This window comes from Choloepus didactylus, assembly GCF_015220235.1.
Source record: "Choloepus didactylus isolate mChoDid1 chromosome 11 unlocalized genomic scaffold, mChoDid1.pri SUPER_11_unloc2, whole genome shotgun sequence".
Lineage (NCBI taxonomy): Eukaryota > Metazoa > Chordata > Mammalia > Pilosa > Megalonychidae > Choloepus > Choloepus didactylus.
The window spans coordinates 1300446-1318257 of NW_023637579.1; the positions used below are offsets into that span (position 1 = coordinate 1300446).

General features: G+C 38.9%; 1 long non-coding RNA gene across 1 annotated transcript; it reads right to left on the minus strand.

Moving 5' to 3' along the window:
• Nucleotides 1-1992: 1992 nt before the first annotated feature.
• Nucleotides 1993-16927, minus strand: LOC119524550. The gene is made up of 3 exons (XR_005214839.1): nt 16868-16927; nt 14444-14572; nt 1993-2903 (listed from the first exon to the last, which is right to left on the minus strand). It is a non-coding gene; the product is annotated as an uncharacterized LOC119524550 (long non-coding RNA).
• Between the last annotated feature and the right edge of the window lie 885 nt (nt 16928-17812).

Genomic DNA, 17812 nt, shown 5'->3' on the forward strand with positions numbered 1-17812 from the left:
TCACTTTCCCACTGTAGCTGCCCTGGAGTTTCTGGCTTGGCCTAGTTATCCTGACCTCACCAATCCCCTTCCACCTGCCTGCTCTTCCCTCCAAGGACCTTACATCCCATAATAGTCACTGAGTCTCAGGGCTTCCTAAAACTGTTCTCCACATGACTCCTCTGAGAGGCCAGGAGAGGGCACAAGTTCTCTTGATGGACACCCCTAACCCTTTTCTAAGCTAATTCTAGAGTTTGCCCCAAACAAGCTCCCTGCACAGGGCCACACAGAAAGTTATGTTTCATTGACACATATGGGAAAATGCTAGTATCTGATAACGCTCAAGCACATTATCAGCTGGCAAATGGCAGTCATGAAAAGTCAATGCTTTCTGACCTCATAAACCCTAAAACCTCCACTAGGAGCCTGGAGGGGAAGAGTCAGTGAGGGTTCACCAGACTCTGTCCAAGCATCTCCTTGCCTGAACTATGAATCACACATTTATGCAACAGACTCACAGCAGTGCAGCCAAAGAGAGAAAATCAGAAGTGTGTCCAAGCAGCCTTTGGCAATAATGGAGAGAGAAATGTGTCAGAAAATATAGAGGGTCATGTGGCTAGATTAGAAGAGGCAGCTACACAAGTAACTGCCTTTCTCTGCAGCATTCTTCCTTGGGTATAGGGCAGTCATCAGAGGGCCCAGTTGGAGAATGACCTTATGGGCAAAAATGGAATCCAAACATCGTGCTGTTTCCACAGCATCCCCACATCATAACACCAAAGGCATAGCCACCATTCATATAATATTCACACCCTGCTTCTTTAATTAAATTCAAACTCTCAGGAGAGGGGTAATTTCACAACTTTGACCTGGATTTATGTAGAGTTTAGTCTCTATAATGATGTTTAATCTTGTTCCCTTTAATAGCATGGTATCCACATAGTAATTGTAATATATGTATAATTTTGTAATAATTATAGAACTTACAGATCTTATATAAAAATTTCAATAACAGTATAAAGAACTTGTGATCCCCTCAGATACCACAATGTGTATACTTTCACCACATCTAGCCCTTAACACAAAATACTCCAGTATATGTTTCCTGAAAACAGGAATACTCACCTAGGTAACCATACAAACCAAAATCAGGAAACAACATACTTTCCATATTATGATTCAACCCACAGATCATTTTCAAGTTTCACCAATTGTCTCTACAATGGGGAAATGTCTCATTGTTCATTTTAGTCTATGCTCCTTTAAATTGGAACTGTCACTGATATATTCCTTCATGTCTTTGACGTATTTGGCAGGCAAAGATGACAGCAACTCAAATCTTCCCACTGCCTTCTGAACAGATGCAGGCCTGCATTCCAACAGAAAACCCAAGCCTGATGCTGTCCTCATCTCAATTCATCCCATCAGGAGGGGCCCAAAATCCACCTACCCCAACTTTGGGGATGTCAACTTGCTAACTGTGAACTTTCTCCAGGTTTCTCAACACACATACAAAAATTGTTTTCCCATTGTAATGAAATGAAAATGTATAAGGATATCTTTTAAGAATATCTATATCATTGTCCATGTTCAAATTTATAGAATGCTAAAAAAATCCTGATAATATTATTTCATTACTTTCTTTCAAAACACCCACTGTGTCTTTGGGAAACATAAAGATTCATAAATTTCTATTATAAGGTATAGGAAATGAATATTCTGTCCAATTAGTCATCAAATATTTCTCATTTTCCAATTTTATCATTTATCTCCTTAATCATTTATAAATCTCTCCCTGACCACTGAGGAAGCAAAAATTTTAGTGGAAGAAATTGATCAGATATACTGAAAATTGTATTGCATAGTTTGTATTGGCAGCTTAGTTTATGCAATTATTCTAATTAACATAAAATATTTTGTTTTTTATTTTAAGGACACTGAAATCATGCCACATATCTTTCAAATTATCTTGGATGCATATTCTAGAGGTTGCTTTTCCATTTGCTGCATTTTCCTCCTAAAAAATCCTAAGAAATTCCTTTATTCAATTTACATCATATGAAAACCCATTATATGTATCCTGTTGCTTAAAGAAGAAGGAAAACTTAAGTCAAAGAAAAAGATACAGCTGCAAACAGAACAATAAAGATATTGGTAGACACAGAGCTCAGAATGGAGTGCTGAGAATCAGATATTTGGCAAGGGGTAATTCACCTAGATCTGCATTGTGCTTTGTCCTGGACTCCACTTTGTCAGTCAGTAATATTCAACATCAAGAGCTTCTTGAGGAAAATCAGTACTTAGTCATGTGTCCAGTAGTCATGTCTAATATTGAGTCTTGTCCCAGGGAGCACAGGGTTAGACCCCACTGACAAGGGGAAGCCCATAAGGATGCAGGCAAAATCAGGCAGTTTCCAAGCAGAGAAAAACCTACAGAATCATGAGAGTGAAAGTACATCAACTGATGGTGATCCCTAAACTTGCATTTAAAATCTCCAGAGCAGGAGATGGTGGAATAAGGAGTGGCAGAGCTCAATTCTTCACCAAAAACCCCCAGGGGACAGGCAGAAATGGCCCAGAACATCTCTTCTGGGTCTCAGGAGACCAGCAGAGTATTATGCTAGATAAGGAGACAGAGAAACTGTAATAGTGTAGCTCTGCCTGAGAAACTAAAGTGAGTGACTTGCTCAGCTTTTCCTCCTGGCACCCACTCCCACCCTCAAGTACAGTTGGTTCTTTCCATACCAGTTCTTCCCCAGGAGACTGCTGCAAACTGGGAGAGTTAGGGAAGAACTTCCTCCAGGAACACAGTAAGAAGTGCCACAGTTATGATCCAACTGTTGCCTGGCAAAACTGGACATCTCGGTCCCACTGCCTTGGCTCTTTCCAGACAGTCAGCTGTGATGCGTATGGTACCATTTTTCCTACAGACGGAGAAACTGCAGTGAATGACTCAGTTGGCCATGGCTCACAGCATCCATCCCGCACAGTTTAGGCCTCCAGTTTCTATTTGTTGTTGCTCAAAAGGTTATTGCAGACAGGGAGTCATGGAAGCCTCCCCCCAGGAACAGAGGGGTGTGAAGCACAGTTCTGGTCCAACTGTTGGCCAGTGAAATTGGACTTCTGAGTCCCTCTTCACTGGCTTTTTCCAGTCATCTGCAATGCCATTGTTTCCATCCAGCTAAGAAACAGGACTAAGAATAACTTGTCTTTGTAAATCCCATGAGGAATATGTTCCCAATGAGCAGCATCAGCTAGAAGGCTGGGAAAGTGCCACCTTGGGAAGGTGCTTTCCTGACCCTCTCCCCAGGACCATTTGGAAATGCTCTGCAACCCCTATGTTGGACTTTGTCCCTGTTTTTGTTGGGAAATACAAATCCTGTGCCAAATAAGAGCTTTAGGAGAAACCCAAACAACAACAAAATCTTAGACAAGAGAGGGAAACTATTTTTCAGAAGATTATCACCAAGATAATCATAGGAGGGGGCAGGGCAAGATGGCAGAGTGGTGAGATGTGGAATTTAGGTACTCCTCTAGGGCAGCTGGTAGATACATAGGAACAGTATGAAACAGCATATTTGGGATCTTCAGTGACAGGTCATGCATTGTACACTAGCCTGGAATGGGTGTAACAGCTGAGATCACAGAAAAACCTATAAGTTTCCCTAGCCAGGTAACCGGTGCCCCTTCCCCCAGACACAATGGTCTTGAAGCTGACTCCCTGAGGGAAAAAGAAACAATCTGTGCTGGGAACAAGAAAGAGGGCTCAAAGCAGCCTCAACTGCAGAAATAACTTTTGAAGTTGGGGGTGTTTGGTGTGCTAGAGAAGGACTGGGCTCCAGGGAGAAGGACTCATAGAAGGAGGCACCAATCAGGCTCTCATTCAGCTGCTCTGAAATGACTTTTTATTTTTTTTTACTTTTTTGCCATCTTCTTTCCTTGTTCTCTGACTCCTTATCTTTTTACACTTCAATAACCCCTGGAAAGGGCAGAATTAAAGGTGTTGGAGAGTAACTATCCAGGTGAAAGACTATTGTCTACAGCACATACCTTTAAGTATGCTATACTGAGACTGACACAACTTGGGGGATGGGGAAAGACCTTAAAAGGGGAGGTTTTTCTTTTTTAAATAACTATTCTAAGTAGCTCTTTACAAAAGTCTCAGAGATTTGCAACTGGCCTCTGGACCCAGGCAATGAAGAGCTGAGATAGGTCTGACAGACAAATCAATGAACCATGTGGGGGAGACAATTCTCTCAAGGGCATAACTTCCCCAAGAAAAGGGGGACATGATCCAGCTCAATTGGCAACCCTCCTTCAAAGAACTCAGAACCCAGGGGGTGGAAAACAGAAACCAGCTTCAGTCAGCCATGACCCCAACAGGGAAGCTGTGGGATGACAAGCACCAACTGCTGGACAGGATAGGAAAACATAGAGTCTAGAGGCCTACAGGAGGGTCTCATTCTCAGGGAAACTATGTAGCCTCCTCCTGAGACCTGTGCCTCTCTGAACTGAGGAAAACCTGACTGGGGTCAATCATATCTGAGGAGACCCTCTCACACAAAGGCTACATAGAGGTAGGGCAAGAAACAGAAAAACAAGAGGTGAAAAATTCTGATCAACTAAATAGAAGGTAAGGTAGAGGTCCAGAATAAGTTGAACTGAACACCAAAGAGAGAGAAAAAAGTCAACAAACAAGAAAACCCTAGGAAAAAGAAAGAAACAAGCTCCAGAATAAATTAATCAAGAAAATCAGATGCCTAGAGAGCTTAAAATAACAAGCTATACTAGGAAACATAAAAATATGGTCCAGCCAAAGGAACAAATTAATAGTTCAACTGAGATACAGCAGTTGAGACAACTAACTAAAGTTCAAACAAACCACCAAAATCAATTCAAAAATCAATTCAATGAATTTAGGGAAGCTATGCCAAAAGAAATGAAGGATATAAAGAAGACAGTGGAAAACCATAAAGAAGAATTCATAAGCTTGAAAAAATGACAGAACTTATGGGAATGAAAGGCATGATAGAAGAGATGAAAAACATAATGGAGACATACTACAACAGTAGATTTGAAGAGGCAGAAAAAAGGATCAGTGAACTGGAATTCATACACGCAAAAGAGCACACAGGGAAAAGGATGGAAAAATATAAGCAAGGACATAGCGAGCTGAATGACAACATGAAGCCCAAGAATATATATGTTATGGGTGTCCCAGAAGGAGAAGAGAGGGAAGAAGGAGAAGAAAGATTAATAGAAGAAATATCCACTGAAAATTTCCCAACTCTTATGGAAGACATAAAATTACAGATTCAAGAAGTACAGCATACCCCAAAGAGAACAGATCCCAATATACATACTCCAAGACACTTTCAAATCAGATTGTCCGAAGTCAAAGAGAAACAGTGAATTCTGAAAGCAACAAGAGAAAAGGAATCCATAACTTACAAGGGAAGCTTGATAAGACTATGTACAGATATCGCCACAGAAAATGGACGTGAAAAGGCAGTGATATGATATGTTTAAGAAACTTATTATTGTATCTGCTGGTTATTTAAGAGTGATAATTCAGCCATTGTTATGGGTAGGAAATGATGGCTTATATCATCCCCTGGCAGCCAATGACCAGAATATAATGGTCCATGTCTATATACTCAGTTAAAAATGGTACATCCCTAATTTAGCCATTAATTGTGCATAAGAAACATTCAGAAAAATATCTGTAATTAAATCAACAGGTCCAGGAGCAGGTTTATAGGTTGGTTGTAGTAAAAGCTGTCCATTTCCATCCTGAAGATCAATTTGATTCCTAGCAAACTTGCTGCCTACTCCCCATAGCCCTGCATCAACTCTTACTGTAAGAATATCATGATGCCATGGAGTCCTACCTCCTGACAGCCCTATTAACACATGTAATCCTGCAACATCTAAATTTTGAGGTTGAGCCATTATTTCAGACAGTGCCTAAAGTCCCTAGGGAAAATTAACCAAGGTACAAATCAAAATTATTCTTGTCTCCAGCCCCACATTGGGTGCCAATTGTCATGGGTTGTCACTTTACACCTCAAACCTATGATCTTCCCCACCTGGGAAATTACTGATATTCTCACAATCATTGAGGACTAATGATTTAGAAGGCCAAGCCCTTGATCTTGGGGCCTGCCATTATCAAGCTTGTTGCTGCAAAAAAGAAGCTAAGCCTACTTATAATTGTCCTTGAGTCACCCCAGAGAACCTTTTTGTTGCTCAGATGTGGCTACTTTCCCTATGCCCATTCAGCATGTAAACACACTTCTCACCACCCCATGTGGGATGTGACTCCCAGAGGTGTAAATCTCCCTGGCATTGTGGGATCCAACTCCCAGGGATGAGCCTGGACCCATCATCTTGGAATAAAGAAAGACTTCTTGACCAACAGGGGAAGAGAAATGAAAAAAATAAAGTTTCAGTGATGGAGAGATTTTAAATGGAGTCAAGAAATCATTTTTGACGTTACATTTATGTGTTACATAGATACTTCTTCTTAGTTTTTACTGTATTGGAATAGCTAGAAGGAAGTCCCTGAAACTGTTGAACTGCAACCTGTAGCCTTTGATTCCCTCAAATTTGAAGGAGAGCTTTGCTAGATAAAGAATTCTTGGTTGGCAATTTTTCTTGCTCAGAATTTTAAATATGTCATGCCACTGCCTTCTTGACTCCAAGGTGGCTACTGAGTAGTCACTACTTAGTCTTATGCTGTTTCCTTTGTATATGGTTAGTTGCTTTTCTCTTCCTGCTTTCAGAACATGCTCCTTCTCTCCCATATTTGACAGTGGGATCAAAACATGTCTCAGAATGGCTTTATTAGGATTTATTCTATATGGAGTTCATTGGGCATTTATGATCTGTGTATTTATGGTGCTTAGAAGTTTTGGGAAGTTTTCCCCAACAATTTCTTTGAATACTCTTCCTAGACCTTTACCCTCCTCTTCCCCTTTTGGAACACCAATGAGTGTTATATTTGGATGTTTTATTTTATCTATCATTTCCCTGAGGTCCATTTCAATTTTTTTGATTATTTTTCTGCCATTCTTTCTTTTGTTTTTTCATTTTCCATTCTGTCATCTTCCAGGTCATTGATTTGTTGTTCAACTTTCTATAGTCTTTTTCTATGAGTATCCAGAATGTTTTTATTTGGTCAGTTTCTTTAATTTCCATAAGATCATCTATTATTTTATTTACTCTTGCAATTTCTTCTTTATGCTCTTCTAGGGCCTTCTTGATGTCCTTTATATCCAGTGCCATGGTCTGATTGTTCATCTTTAGTTCTTTGATTAATTTCTCCAATTACTGTGTCTCCTCTGATCTTTTGATTTGGGTGCTTGGGCTTGGGTTATCCATATCATCTGTTTTTTTTAAAAAATGCCTTAAAATTTTCTGTTGTTTTTGGCCTGTTGGCATTTACTTTACTTGATAGGGTTCTTTTATGATTTGTAGACTGATTAAAACCGTTAACTCAGATCTACAGCTTCATGGAATACACTTTATTTAACTAACCAGCAGGTGGCATCCATAAGCCACCTATTCCCCTCAAGCCAGTCCTTCCCTGCTTTGTCTTTGTGGTGAGTGTTGGTGTGAGTTTTGTGGGGTCCAATTGGTGTGCCAAGCTTGCATGTGCAGTTGGGGTTGCCCACCGTGTGTATGGGGCATGTGTCTGGGTGGTCAGGGATGGTGGTTGGCTCTAACAATCAAATCTCCCTGGTGTTCCTGGAGATTTAAAGATGCTGCAGTAGTCTAATCCTTCAGTTCATTCCTGCCAAAGTTTTTCTCTGCCACTGACCCACAAGTCCTTGGTATTGGCGTATGGCTCCTGAGACTTGCAAGTGGGTCCCTCTTCCAGGCTGTGTATCCCCAGGTCCTCTGTTGGGGGACGACTGTGCTATGTCACAGGTGAGTGCCCTCCCCCCAGGGCAGTTCTGGGCTGCAGGGCTGTGTAGAATTAAAAAGATTCTTGATACTCATAGAACAAGACTATAGAAAGTTGAAACACAAATAAATGACCTGAAAGATAACAGAACGGAAAATGAAAAAACAACTTTCATTTCATCAACTGCCAGTCTGCTGAAAGGACAGATGAATGGGGCATGTTAATTCACACTGCTCTGCCTTCCCAACTCTGGGACAACCAGCTGAGGGTGCAGGGAATGCTAATGTCCATGCCTGATTTTGTGGTGTGTGCATGTGTTGTTGGAAACATTTCCTGTCACACTGGGTTTTCTGTCTGGGGCAGCTCTGGGCTGTGGGGCCAGTGACTGGCAGGAGTTTTCCCTGCCCACTGGGAAGATGGTTGTGAGGGGATGCCCCCTTTTCTTGGGAAGTTGTGGTGTTTAGTGAATTTTCTCAGCCACTGGACTTATTGCCTTGTGTCTCAGAGCTCTCTTAGTTCTGCTCTTGTCTTGACTTGCCCAAATTGCAAGTCTTTGAGGCTTTCTGTATTGGGCTTCTTAGAATAATTGTTTTAGAAAACGAGAAAAAGATTTTTAAAAAAGGGGGGGAGGGAGGCCCTCCTTGCAGATCTAATGGGTTATTGTAATGCTAAGAGACAAGGCAATTAGGGCCATTAAGGAATGCTTCAGGGACAGAGAAACAGGTTTTTCAAAGAAACTCATCTTCTGGATTTGCATATGAGCTTGACTCTGCCTGGGCTCTGCCCTTCCCCGTTCTATGTTCACCAGAACTCCAAAAAGCCTCTGCTTTTATTTTTGGGTTTTTCTTGATGTTTTTGCTACCCCTATCTCCTCTCTGCTGGGCTGGCTGCTCCCAGATTCTCAGGTGTCTGGTCTCAGTCTTTCTATGCTTGGAGTTTGGCTCAGTAGAATGAGTTTCTAATAAGGGCCACAAGTGCAGTTCTCCCTTGTTCCCAGCACTGATGGCCCCTCCTCCCATGGGACTGAGCCTGGCATGGAGGGGCACAGGTCCCCTGGCCAGGAAAACTCACAGATTTCACTGATCTCAGCTGTTGCACATGTTCATGAGTGTTGTATGAAGTATGCCCAAAGTCACATTGCTCTGTGGTGTCCAGTCCATGCAGTTCCTGGCTTTCTACCTACTGCCCTGTAAGAGTAACTAAAATGTACACCTCACCACTCCACCATCTTGCCCTGCCCCCCGCAATACATTTGAATTTTTATTCAGCAGTAAGAAAAAATGAAGACCTGACAAATGCAACATGGATGAACCTTGATGACATTAAATTGAGTAAAATAAGTCAGACACAAAGGGACAAATGTAGAATCTCACTAATATGAACTAATTATAGTATATAAACTCATAGAGTTAAAATCCAGAATATTGACAACCAGGAGATAGAATGAGGTTAAAGAATGTGAAGTGAATGCTTAATGTGTGCAAAATTTTTAACTAGGTTGAATTTAAATGTTTGGAATCAAAGGTGATGGTAATGTATTATGGTTATATAACTAATTATGTGAATTATGTGTTTGATTTTGGTTAAAAGTGGATGTTTTGAGTTGGGTATGTCACTAGAATGACAGTAGAGGTTTCAACACAGTAAAGAATGACACAATGATTCCTGTGCTTGTTGATATTGTAATAAATATTACAAATAAAAAAATTATTGCATGAACTAGAACAAAAGTACATCACTATTATAAGGAGTCAATAGAAAGTATATGGAAAAATGCACCTATTGCAAACTAAGTATAGTTTAGAGTAATATTTTAATATTCTTTCATCAACCCTCATGAGGTCAGGGTCCACTGTGAGTTAAAGGGACCAATCTGCTTATGCTGGAGGGGAGTTGCAGGCTGACAAGCACCATCTGCTGGGCTGGATAGCAAAAGCACAGTGTCCAGAAGTCTCACAGAAAAGTCTATCAATCTTCTAGGACCCACCCTCAGGGAAACCTAATACAGAATACACATCCTCCTCCTGAGACCTGAGCTCCTCTCATCTGGGAAAATCTGATTGGGGCATTCAAGGAAACCAGATGCCTGGGCAAAAAAATCACACAAGGGAAAATGAAGATATTACTGTATCTCAGTTGAAGTGTAAACTTGTTCCTTTGTAAGGAACACTTCCACTGAGATACAGGAATTGAAACAACTGATTATTAATCAAATCTCCTAAGTCAATTAAAAACCAATCCAAAAATCACTTCAATGAGTTGAGAGGATATGGCAAAAGAGATGAAGGATATAAAGAAGACATTGGGTGAACACAAGGATGAAATTGCAAGTTTCTCAAAACAATTGGCCAAACTTATGGGAATGAAAAGCACAACACAAGGGATGAAAGACACAATGGTGACATACAGCAGATTTCAGGAGGCAGAAAAAAAAATTCATGAACTGGAGAACAGGACATCTGAAACCATACACACAAAAGAACACATGAGGAAAAGAATGGAGAGATATGAGCAAGATCTCAGGGAACTGAGTGACAACATGAAGCCAAGAATGTACATGTCACGGGTATCCTGGAAGGCAAAGAGAAGGGAAATGGGCAGAGGCAATAATGGAGAAAATAGTCACTGAAAATTTCCCATCCCTTATGAAAGGCATAAAATTACAGATGAAGTGCAGTGAGCTTCAAACAGAACAGATCTAAACAGACTTACAAGACACTTAATAATCAGATTATCAAATGTCAAAGACAATGAGAATTCTGTAAGTAGCAAGATAAAAGTGATCCATTACAGATAAGGGAAGATCAATAAGACTATGTACAGATTTCTCAGTAGAAACTATGGAAGTAAGAAGGCAGTGGTTTATATTTAAGATATTGAAAGAGAAAAATCACCAACCAAGAATTTTATATCTGGCAAAATTATCCTTTAATTATGAAGGAGAGTTGAAAATATTCTCAAACACAATGAGAGAGTTCATTAAGAAGATACCTGCTCTACAGGAAATACTGAAGGGAACAGTAAAGACAGATAGGAAAAGACAAGAGAGAAGTTTGGAGCACAGTGTTGGGAGATGGTAGCACAAAAATGTAAGTAAACTGAGAAAAATATGACAGTGAGCATGGTTGAAAGAGAAAGGTAAGGGGCATGTAGGACACCAGAAGGAAAGATAGAAGATAAAGACTGGGACTGTGTGGCTTAGTGAAACCTAGAGCGGTCAATGATTGTGATAAAATGTGCAAATATGTTTTTGCATGAAGGAGAACAAATGAGTGTCAACTTTACAAGGCATTAAAAAGAGGGTGATATTGGGGGAAAACAATCAGTGCAGACTAGAATCTATAGTTAAGAGTAACATTTCCATATACTTCCTTTTGCTGTAACAAGGGCAATACACCAAGGCTAAATGCCCATATGAGAGGGACATATGTGAGGAGTATGGGATTTTGGGCATTAGTGTTGTTCTCTAACTTTTTTTTTTGGTATTTTATTTTATTTTAACCTTTTCCTTTGTGGCTTTTTAGTTGCCAAGTTTTCTTTCTTTTCATTTTTCTTTTGTATTTGTACTTTTTTTTTGCTTCTTCCTCTTTCTTTGTGGCTTTATTGTATCTTATTTTTACTTTTCCTTTTATTCTTTTTATTATTCTTTTGTTTCAATTCCTTCTCTGAGTAATGAATATATGTAAGTACCAATTGTGGTTACAAATGCAGAACTCTATGATGATACTGTAAAAAATTGATTGCACACCATGGATATTGTATGGTATTTCAATATATCCTTATAAAATTGCAGGGAAAAATAAACAGAGGGACACAGTGTTGGAAAGATCTTGGAGAGATGTATGTATTCACTGTTTGGTGGAGAAGTGGAATGGTGTAGCCCATATGCAGGAGAGTGGTGTTTTCACAAGAAGCTAGGTATGTGAGTGTCACAAAGTCATGCAATCCCACTATAGGGTATATTCCTGGAAGATCTGAGATCAGGAACATGAATGGACATTTGCACACTACTGTTTATGGTGGCCATATTCATGATCTGCAATGGATGGAGGTTGTCTAGGGGTACATTGGTGAACAGAATGGTGAACTGTGGTGTATGCATACAGTAGAATATTGAGCACACAAGAAATGAAGCTGTGAGACAGAACTAGGTGAATGGATCTGAGAACAGCATTTTGAGTGAAGCATGCCAGAAATAAGAGAACAAACATTAAAATGCCTCACTAATATAGACTATGACAGTGTTTAAACCTTGAGAGCCAAATCTTAGGGTACTCTGTATCAGGGAAATGCTTATTATACTGATCCCTATATTGTGAGCTCTTACAGCAGTCACCTCAATTCCTGAGTTGTAATGGTTATCTCTAAATCCTGAGATGCTGAACTCCTTGCATATAACCTTGTCAATCTCTGGAACTATGGGTATGTGTGTGAAACATGAGACTCAGAGCTACAACTTGGCAGCTATGGATGTCTTTGTTATCCCATAAGGCAACTTTGTTTTGTTTTGTTTTTTTTATTAAATTCAGTTTTATTGAAATACATTCACACACCATATAATCATCCATGGTATACAATCCACTGTCCACAGTATGATAACATAGTTATGTGTTCAACACCACAATCTATCTCTGAACATTTTCCTTACATCAGAAAGAACCAGAGCAAGAATACAAAATAAAAGTGAAAAAAGAACACCCAAATCATCCCCCATCCCACCCCATTTGTCCTTTAGTTTTTATCCCCATTTTTCTACTCATCCATACACTAGATAAAGGGGGTGTGATCCACAAGGTCTTCACAATCACACTGTCACCCCTTGTAATCTACATTACTATATAATTGTCTTCAGGAGTCCAGACTGCTGGGTTGGAGTTTGGTAGTTTCAGGTATTTACTTCTAGCTATTCCAATACATTAAAACCTAAGATGTGTTATCTATATAGTGCGTAAGAATGTCCACCAGAGTGACCTCTTGACTCCATTTGAAATCTCTCAGCCACTGAAACTATTTCATCCCATTTTGCATCCTCCCATAAGGCAACTTTTGAGAAACCTGAAAAAAAGTTCAGACTTCTGTGAAGCAGATACAGTTAGGACTAAGGCAAATCAGGCCCAAGGGTAAAGGATGATACTGACTGGGTTTTAAAACTACAACTTTTGTGAGACCAAGGGAGAAGATATTTATTTGGTGCAGAATCTACATTTTCTGTAGCTCACTAGATAATTTAACCTGTATGATCAGTTGTTTGAACACCATTAAGTGCATGGAGATTTGAAAGGGAAGTGAGACTTTATGAGTTTGTACAGGCTGGGGTGAAATCCCAGTACATCCCAGATATGGGCAGAGAGTAAAAGTGTATTTGGGAAGAAATGTGGAAAGGTTGAACTTCCCCTCCTGGGTTATTGCTGATTTTACCATAAACATTGAGGTCTGCCAATTTAGTGGGCTGAGCCCTCGATCTGGGAGCTCTCCCTTATGAGGCTAGTTGCTGCAAGGAAGAGGCCAATCCTACTTAAAATTGTGCCTAGGGGTACCCCCAGGGAGCTTCTGTGTTGCTCAGATGTGGCTCCCTCTCTAAGCACAATTTTCAGCTAAACTCACTACCCTCCCCTCCTAGGTGAGACATGACACCCAATGGTGTAAATACCCCTGGCAATGGACAAAATGACTCCTGGGGATGAGCCTGAACCCAGCATTGTGGGATTGAGGATCCTCTTCACCAAAAGGGGGAAGAGAGATGAAACCAAATAAGGTTCCAGTGCCTGAGAGATTTCAAATGGAATCAAGAGGTCACTCAGAGGGCATTCTTATGCACTATATAGGTATCACCATTTAGTATTTGGTGTGTTGGAATGGCTAGAGGGAAATACCTGAAGCTGTTGAACTGCAATCCAGTGACCCTGATTGTTGAAGATGATTAAATATAACTTTGTACCTTGCACAGTGAGACTGAGTGATTGTGAAAACCTTGTGGCTTGCATTCCCATTATCCAGTGTATGGAAAGATGATTGGAAAAATGGAGACAAAAATTATATGAAGAATAGGGTGGGATGGAAAGATCTAGGTGTTCTTTTGTGCTTTTATTTTTATTTTGGAGTAAGAAAAAGGTTCTGGTGATGAATGCACAGATGTGTGGTGATGCTATGAATAAGATTGTACACTGAATTTCTTAGGATGGGTGAATATGTTTCAATAAAACTAATATAAAAGTAAATGAACAATAAGGGGAGGAGGGAAAGGGGGTACTTTGGAAACTTTATTTTAATTTTATATTAGTTTTTGGAGTAATAAAAATGTTCAAAGATTGATTATGGTGATGAATGCACAACTATATGATGGTACTGCAAACAATTGACTGTGTACAATTTGATTGTATGTTCTGTGAATATATCTCAATAAAAATGCATTGAAAACCCACTCATCTTTCACTGTGATAACACCAAGATTGATATAGCACTAAGATACTCAGGACTGGCCACAGTGCCTCATCATTCACATATAGCTGAAGAAGTGCCAAGATCATAAAAGAACAATTGTATATAAAGACTCACCCATAATTGTTTTACAATCATTGTATTTTACACAACAGTGGGTCTCCAGAAGTGTGCCTGGGTCTTTTCTGGTTGTCTCTTCTTCCATTTGTGGTAATAGTTGTTGGTATTGAATGTGATTCCAGCCTACTGATAGGCAGTTTAAGAAGATATGTGATATACTGTGTGCCAAAGTTCATTATCAAATCACTCTAATAATTAAAGGTCTTTATTTTTAAATATATACTTTGATATTTGTTGTGGTTTTCACAGCATATTCCCAATTTATGCCCATCTGAGTCATTAATTGGAAACCTTAATCAACTCAGCAATTTCTGTATTAAATTACATACTCTAAGTAACTGGAGATTCCAATATACTCCTTGGGATGGTTGGCATGTGTACTTTCCTATTCTCAGATTTCTAGCTCCCATAATTTTCTTAGATCTCTGCTCCTCTCCATTTCTCTTGACTATACCATCATTCCTTTAATGAAGAAATTCTTTACCTAAGACAGTAAGAACTATGGAATTCTATATGAGAATTCACTCAATGATACAGTTATTTATCATAATATCCACTTTACCTATGAGAAATGTGAGGACCAGGTGACTGTGCATAGATTAACAATTGAAATTTGTGGACCCCAAATACATATCAAGAAATAGTAAAGCTAATTTTTAAACTAATTTCTTTGTTCTCCCTGGGTTTCATAACTGATACTCACTATTAAATTCACAGTCACTATAAAAATTCAAATATTTTGTTATAGAGTAGTTTTACAATTCTATGAGAAATGAAAACTGAAAATGTACAAATTTATCTATTCATCTAATTTTAACTTCTATATGTCAATTTTTCCTTTATTCTCCAAGTCATGGCAATCCTAAAAAGACATTTGAATAAAAGAGAATGTTTAAAATATAGCACAGTTGTAAGATTATTTTATTAGAAATATTCTTCAAAGTGGTGTATCACATGCATCTACTTTTTGAAAAGGTACTTACTTATCTCACTACCAGAAAGCCCAGAACACCCAACTTAGGTCTAGGGTGAAGGTACCTCGGGAACCTAAACCAACAAGAGTGACCTGGGACCAGGACAGTGAAATACAGAAACACACCCCCCTACACACACAGGGAAAGATATTTAGCAGAATTTTGCCAAATTTTTAGGTGTGTCTTCTAATATGAGAAAATGTAGGATGACTTTAGCTAATATATGAAGACTAAGTATTATCTCACTCATTTTAGTTGCAGTTGCTATGCTGATTTAAATACAGGGTTCAGAAAATGACAAGACATGGCCACAGGAAGAAAATCCACTGGACATCAGAGAACTTTCTCTACACGGCAGACAACACAGAGGTGCTGTGGGGGCTTCGGTTATAGGTTTACAGCTTCCTCAAATCAAAGATTCTCTATTACCAGTTTTACATATAGAACTTGAATTGTTTAAAGAGCACTGTCCCTGATGTCTTTTTATAAATAGAAAGCTTAAAGAAAGTGATCTAATCCTTTTCCTTTATGGTCATATAAACACACAGATAGACTCAGTAATTTTCTTCACAACAAAGTGCTAAAAAAGTAGAGAAGGGATATGACAGAGTTTTCTGGCATTGATCTACTCATCTTAGAAAGTTATACATGTTTTTATGTTTGTAGATAAAATTTCTGGGGAAGAATTCACACATGGGAAAAACATCACTTTAAACTATGCTCAAATGGAATTGAACACAGCCATAATAAGCAAGGCTCCTTCTGCCAAAAAGTGTTAGATCCATGGGGCATTGATCTCAGTGGAAACAAAGAAATTAAATTATGTACATTGCCAGATTTATATCAATTTTTCTTCAGGTGTGCAAACTCATTTGACACCAAAAATTGAAGTGCTCTTAGTAATAACTTGGTTCTACAGAGAAATGTGTTCTATCTGCACAGTTATCTGCTCTGGAAAGCCACTTCCATCATAACTGCTGAACTCAATACACTGTCTACAATCAATTTCCTGAAAATATTTTGTCAAAATTTAATTTCTCCAGTACAGCAATCTTCCACATTCATGAGGATCAATGACTATCATTTCTTTTATTTAATTTTACTTTTTTAAAATTTATTTTGAAGTAAATTCAAAGCTACAGGAACAGAGGCAAAAATAATCCAAACCCCATATACAGAACTCCAGCATACCCCAACCCCCCTCCACCAATACCCCGATCTACCAGCTTTAATATTTTGTCACTTTACCATTTTGTTCTTTCCCTCCCTCCCTATCATCCATCATCTATTGCTCTGTCTTCTGAACATATCAGAGCAAGTTTCACACATCCTTGAACAAACAATATAATTCACATATACATTCCCCATGAACAAGAATACTCATTTCTGTAATCACATTAAGTGTAGTTAAGAAGTTCAAGAAATTGAACATTGATATAAAGCTTACATTTTATTTCATTTTTTCCTCTTATGTCCCAATTCTGTCCTTTTGAGCCTCTTTTGAGCCTTTTCTCCTCCATTCTTAGATCTTGTCCAGGATCATCTATGGCATATAATTGTCATTATCTATTTAGACTTTTTTTTCAATTGTGGACACATATCTACAGCATAAATCTTCACATTCCAACACCTCCCAAGCATTCCACTTAGTGGGATTAATCACATTCACAATGTTGCAATGCCATCACCTTCCCACCATCCGTTACTAGAAATTTCCTCTCAACCCTAACAGAAACCCTGCACTCATTTCTTAATTCCCCATTGCCCCTACCCCCACTTCTCATAACCCATACTGTACTTTTCATCTCTATGATCATATTCTCTGATACTTTCTTTGTGTTTACTGTGTGGCTTAAATTTAACATCCTATGTCTATAACAATCTTGTTTTCTTTGATACCAACTTAACTTCAACAGGACACATAAACTATGTCCCTATACTCCTCCATTACACCTTTATGTAGTTGTCAAAAATTACATATTTTACATTGAGTCCAAAACCACTGACTTATCATTACACTTTATGTATTTTAGATCCTGTAGGAAGTAAATAGTGGAGCTACAAATCAAAAATACAATAGTATTGGTATTTAATATTTAACTTGTGATCTTTACTGGAAATCTTTATTTCTTCATGTGGTTTCAGTCAACTGTTTAGTGTCCCTTCCTTTCAGCCTGCTCAGTTCCCTTTAGCATTTCTTATATAGGACTGATCTACTGGTGATGAAGTCCCTCAGCTTTTGATTGTCTGGGAATGTTTTCATCTCCCCCTCATTTTAAACCTCCAGGTGTTTATGAATTTTCAAAGTCTCTGATGGTTACTGTATTCTATTTGTACTCCACTGGGGTCAGAGAATGTGCTTTGAATAATTTCATGTTTTTTAAATTTATTG